This window comes from Balaenoptera borealis (assembly GCF_965194805.1).
Source record: "Balaenoptera borealis genome assembly, chromosome: 2".
NCBI classification, from domain to species: domain Eukaryota; kingdom Metazoa; phylum Chordata; class Mammalia; order Artiodactyla; family Balaenopteridae; genus Balaenoptera; species Balaenoptera borealis.
Window position 1 is genome coordinate 177,205,237 of NC_138867.1, and position 6,309 is coordinate 177,211,545.

Genomic DNA, 6,309 nt, shown 5'->3' on the forward strand with positions numbered 1-6,309 from the left:
TGCGGCTGCGCAGAGTCCTGGAGGCATCCTAAGGGTGGCTGTATATTTCCGTCCCCCTGCCAGCACCCTGTGTCATGGAGGCCAAGGGATTGCAGAAGTGGCTTTATGGGAGCGGAGAAACGTCATCGCCTGGAGCCTCTGCCACTGCCAACCCCCCATTTTATGTGCTAATCTGTTGGGGTAATTAATAGCCTAAAACCAGGGCTTTCTGGGGGAGCCCAGGAGCCCCCCCCCACTCCACTCTGACCTCCTCGTATTTCCCTCAGTTCACTCCACTCCAAAGGCCTTTGCAGTCGCTCCTTATGCCCAAAGTGTTCCCCAAATCTTCAGATGGTTCACTCACCTCCTTCAGGTCTTTACTCAAAGATCACCTGCTCAGTGACACCTTCTCCTAACCAGCCAGTTTCAAACTGCAAACCCCTCTTGCACCTCCTCCCTTCTTCTGCTTCACTATTCTCTGTTATCACTTATCATTTTTAAGTAGACTTTTTCAAAATTGTGGTAAAATATATAACATAAAATGTACTATTTTTAAGTGTACAGTTCTGTGATATTAAGTACATTCATGTTTTTGTGCAGCCATCACCACCATCCATCTCCAGAACTTTTTTCATCTTCCAGGACTGAAACTCTGCCCCCATTAAACAGTGATTCCCCACTCTCCCCCTCCCCCAACTCCTGGCAACCATCATTCTACTTTCTGTCTCCATGATAATTTGATTACTCTCTAGGTACCTCATATAAGTGGAATCATACAGTATTTGTCCCTTTGTGATTGGTTTATTTCGTTTAGCATAAAGTCCTTAAGGTTTATCTATTTGTAGTATGTGTCAGAATTTCTTTCCTTCTTAAGGCTGAATAATATTCCATTGTATGTATATACTACATTTTGTTTATCCATTCATCTGCTGATGGACACTTGAGTTGCTTTGGCTATTGCGAATCATGCTGCTATGAACATGGGTGTGTGACTATCTGTTCAAGTCCCTGCTTTCAGTCCTTTGGGGTATATACCCAGAAGTGGAATTACTGAATCATATGGTAATTCCATTTTTAATTTTTTTAAGGCACTGCCATACTGTTTTCCATGGTGGCTGAACCAGTTTACATTCCCACCAGGAGTGTACAAGAGTTTCACTTTCTTCACTTGTTAGATTCTATTTTTTTGATAATGGCCACCCTAATGGTTGTGAAGTGTTTACATAGACTTTACAAGCATATCATACATATAGAAAAGTGTACAAATTATAGCTCAATGAATCAATTATCACTTTTAAAGTATTTTTAATTGAGATATTACTTAAAGTAAAATGCACACATCTTAATCGAGGGCTCAGTGAATTTTTATATACATATACACCCATGTAATCACCATGCACAGCTCAAGCTATAAAATATTTCTTTTTAAACAATTCTTAATCTGTTTATTAATATCAGCCCTTTTGTTAATTACACGTAGCATTTTACATTTTTACTTCATGAAAATATACCCTTTCTTGGAAACAGACTCTAAGTACTTGGAGAACTTAAATTTCTTTTCCTTTTTCAAATTAATTTCATATTTCCTTCTGGATCTAGCACACAACACGTATTTGTTTTAAGTAATTAATTTGTTGAATTAATGAAAGTATTCTGATGCTTTGTTTGAGATGGCAGAATGACGGAAGGCATAAATCCAAATACCTAAATTAATACACAAAACACAAAGAATCAAGCTCTACCCACAAGCAAAAAAGGGACTAAAAATTGCTGTTAATTACAAAAGGTTACATGTTCTATGTTCAAAATCACTGAAGATTCACAAGATGATAGACAAAATCATATCCTAAACAGTTCTGAAGTTGCACTTAATATTTTTTCAAGCTGCATATAGTTATGAAAATATTTCTATAGAACATGGGTCTTTCGGACTTCTCTGGTGGCGCAGTGGTTAAGAATCCGCCTGCCAATGCAGGGGACAAGGGTTCGAGCCCTGGTCCGGGAAGATCCCACATGCCGCGGAGCAACGAAGCCCGTGTGCCACGCACAGCTACTGAACTTGCACTCTAGAGCCTGCGACCATGTGCCGCAACTACTGAAGCCCAAGCGCCTAGAGCCTGTGCTCTGCAACAAGAGAAGCCACCGCAATAAGAAGCCTGCGCACCGCAACGAAGAGTAGCCCCCGCTCGCCGAAAGCCCGCGTGCAGTAACGAAGACCCAACACAGCCAAAAATAAAAACAAACAAACAGATAAATAAATAAATATTTATTTTAAGAAAAGAACATGGGTCTTTTTTCTGTCTCCTCCACGAGAATGCCAGCTCCCCCAGGTCAGGAATCTTTTTTTTTTTGCTTACTGCTTTTCCTCAACACTTAGAACGGTGCCTGCTACAAAGGAGGCTCTCAATAAATGTTTGTGTTTTGTGTGTGTGTGTGTGTGGTTTTTTGTTTGTTTGCTTGTTTTGTTTTGTTTTTTGCCGCACCACCCAGCTTGCAGAATCTAAGTTCCCCGACCAAGGATTGAGCCTGGGCCCTTGGCAGTGAAAGCGTGGAGTCCTAACCACTGGACAGCCAGGGAATTCCCTCAATAAGTGCTTGTTGAGTGACTCTGAGCCTTCTCGTGATGGGGTGGACACAGCCTCAGGATCCTATGCACAGCTTCCCCTATTTTGGCCCTGGGTCTGAGGCTGCAGCAGGATTGAGGGAAGCTCTTCCAGATTGCTTCAATCCCTTCCCACACTCTGCTCTGGGGTACTCTGAGATGGCTTCCCTGCCTCAGGCCCCAGACAGGATGCGGTATATCCGTAGAATGTTAAGGATGTCCAGGACCAGCAATAGCCACGGTCATCACCCCTCAAATTTTAGAACCGTATCGCAGTGGTTTCAGCTATATAGACTCCAGCCATGGCCACACCAGCAAGGCCACTGGTGAGTTTTGGGGGCAGCTCACCATACTCAGGAACCAGCTGTGGACAGGAGAAGGGGGGGAGGGGTCAGGAGTGAAGGAGAGGAAGGTGAATGCAAGAGAGGAGCAGGAAGGCCCTCACATGCCCCCCCAGACTCAAGTGCCCAAAATTGACAAAAGGCTGTGAAAGACACAGATGGGCATAGAATTCTACAAGGTAATGCAGCCTGTCCCGGGGCTGGAGAAAGAGGGGCGAAGGCAGTGGCAGGGTAATTAGTCGGGCATGCCGAAGGCAGTCACATGGGGCTGTCACAAGGGACCGTTTGCAGGCTTTAAAGGTTCGGGTGAGCTTCAGGAACATTCACCCATTCGTTTACTCATTTTTGTAGCCAACATCTATTAAGCACTTCCCATGTTCCAGGCCCCATCCCTAATGCTGGGGACACCACACCAAACAAACAACCAAAATCTCCCTGTCCTCTTGGAGCTTATGGTAACCAAGCCCACAGGAGATGTTCAACGCATGCGGGCAGGGTAGTGGGAGAGGTGGTGTCTCCAAGGGTCTTTATAGAAGCAGGAGAAGCCAAAGAGAGAAACTACATGGTAACACGGGAACAACCGATTCCTGTTGTGGAGAATCACCACCAGGTCTGAAGGGAGCAGGGTTCAGAAGTGGGCAGGGGATTGAGGGAATGTGACCCCCCAGTCGCACGCAGCTGGATCCCATCTACCACAGACCAGGTCACCAGAGTCATCAGCCACAGTCCATGGGATGGGAGGAATGGGGGTACCAGTGGACCCTCACTCTGGATATCTCTGGACAGGGCAGCTGGGGGTCTGGCCTTGAGGGGTCAAGGCCCAGGTCTGGGCTCTGCCTGGGCTGAGGTAGAGACAGAGAGTGGGCTGGTCCATGAGGCCCCTTAGCTGGGCCAGCCTCACTCAGAGAACCTTCCTGGAGGGATCTCTCCCTCCTCTGGACATCCTCAGCAGCGTCCACCCCCTTTCTCCATGTTGCCGACTCCCCACCCCTACAGGAGCATAGAATAGGGGTGGAGTGAAGTGGAGAATGTCCACTTGGGCCCAGCTGACCCTTACAGAGTGAGGTTGATGTTAATTGTCTCCACAGAGAGCAGGTTGTACCAGCAAAGGGTACTGATGGCCAGGGAGAGGAGGATGGCTACACATCTGGGGAGGGGGCAAGGCAAATTAGGCCCCGCCCCTCTTCCGCGTGGCCCCGCCCCCTCAAGCCCCGCCCCCGCACCATCTGGAGTCCCACTGGAGGAGTTTGCGTGAGTCCAAACGCGCTCCCAGGCTGGCGGGAGGCTGCTGAACGCGCGCTGGCTGAGCGCCTAGGAGCTCCTTTGGTGCAAGACGAAGCCAGGAGGCTGAACCACGGTGGGTGGAGGGGGGGCCTGCCATAGAGACGGGTAGGGGTGGTTATTGAGCGGTGGCTGTGGCCACGTCCACGCCTCGGGCACCTCCTCTGCCCGGAGGCCCAGCTCCTACAGCCAACGGGGCAGATGCCAGCTGCACCATCTCCAGTGTTGCCATACCCTGAGGCAAGGGAATTATCCAGGGATCACAGTCCTGCCACACACAGGGGAGGAGAAGTAAAATCCGGGGACCCAGACACTGCGTCTCTCACACACACTCGTGGGTACAACCAGCGTGAGTAGACCCTGGGAATCAGACACACAGCCACACACAGATGCACTCGGGGAGCTACAAATACAGCGACAGCCCCCACTATGGTTGGGTGGACAGTCATACACAGAGGCATAGGGACACACCATTGTCACACACACAGACAGATCAACACAGTCATAATCGACCAATATTGAGGCACAGTCACAGACACACACAGTGTCATATACTGTCACTGACACATCGATGGTGGGGGGCACCTATACAAGTCACCCATACAAGTCAGAGACACACAGTGTTACAAACACATACCAATGGCTGGACACAACTACACAATGGAGTCCCACAACGTCAGAGACCATCCCCCGACTTGGCATGGTCAGACCTTTATACCATTGCTGGGACACAGAGTCACACACAGTCAGAGACACACAGGGTGCCATGAGCACAGCCATGTACACATGAAGTCAGAGATTCATACAGTCACAGACACACACTGGTAGACACAATCACACACAGACCGATATGGGGTGTAACAGTCACATGCATTTTCACAGTGGGACACAATCATTTATCCACAAGTTGGGAACACATGAGGTGTCACAAACACAGTCATCAACCCACTGGTGTTCAGACATGCAATCACACTTGCCTTATTGCATGGAACATCAAAGAAATGTGACACACCTACTCCCAGCCCTCAGAATTGTGGGACAAATTCCACAGCCTTACATACACACAGACGCCCAGAAGCTGGTACAATCACAGATGCACATGCAGCTAATGGCACGTGAACACACAAAGACACCCACACACCAATGTCCCAACTGGCCTGGCTCACACTGACACACACATGGGGACCACCCCTGACCTACGCTCACACAGCCACACACAAACCTACACACCTTTGCTTGAGTTCTGAGACACTACAAAGACACATGAAAACCTCCACACTCTATCACCCCAACATCACAGTCACACACACAAAATCATGAATATGCACACAACACTACAGGACCCTCAGCTCTCCATGAGGGTGGCCCAAGGTGTCAAACCAGCCTCCATGCCCTTCCAGTGAGGGAGGTGGAGGGCGGTGTTAGGGTGAGTCCCCCATACTAACAATAGCATAGGGAATTCCCTGGCGGTCCAGTGGTTAGGATTCCTCGCTTCCACTGCAGGGTGCACAGGTTCCATCCCGGGGGGGGCGGCGGGGGGGGCGTGTGGAACTAAGATACCACAAGCCGTGTGGTAAGGCCAAAACAAAAAAACAAAGATACAAACAAAAAATCCCCAGCATACACTTATATGGCTGTTCTGCATAAACTCAATTAAATCTCAAAAACAAAAAACAAGAAAACCCATGAGGTTATTATAATTGGTCCATTTCAGGGTTGAGACAATCGATGCACAAATGGGTTAAGCACTAGCCCAGACCCATGAAGCTAGATTAGCAGAGCCTGCCACCTTCCCTAATGTTAGTGTCCAATCCTCAGCGCCTGGCTCAAATGTTTCTTGAACAAATGAAGGAATCCACATCACTTCCACCTTTAATATTTCATTCCCACATTTCAGGTGGGAAAACTGGGGCTGCCAGTTGGATTCACAGGCCCCCCCCACCCCCCAAGTCCAGCCTCCCAGCCCGGGAATGGGTCAATCACTCCTTCCCGGACCCAAACTCCTTAATTCCTAGGTAGGAGGCGCCGCTTGCCTCATTGAGGGCGGGGCCTGGCACATTACGAGGCGGGACCATGGCCTTGCCGCCTTCCTATTGGTGCTCCTCT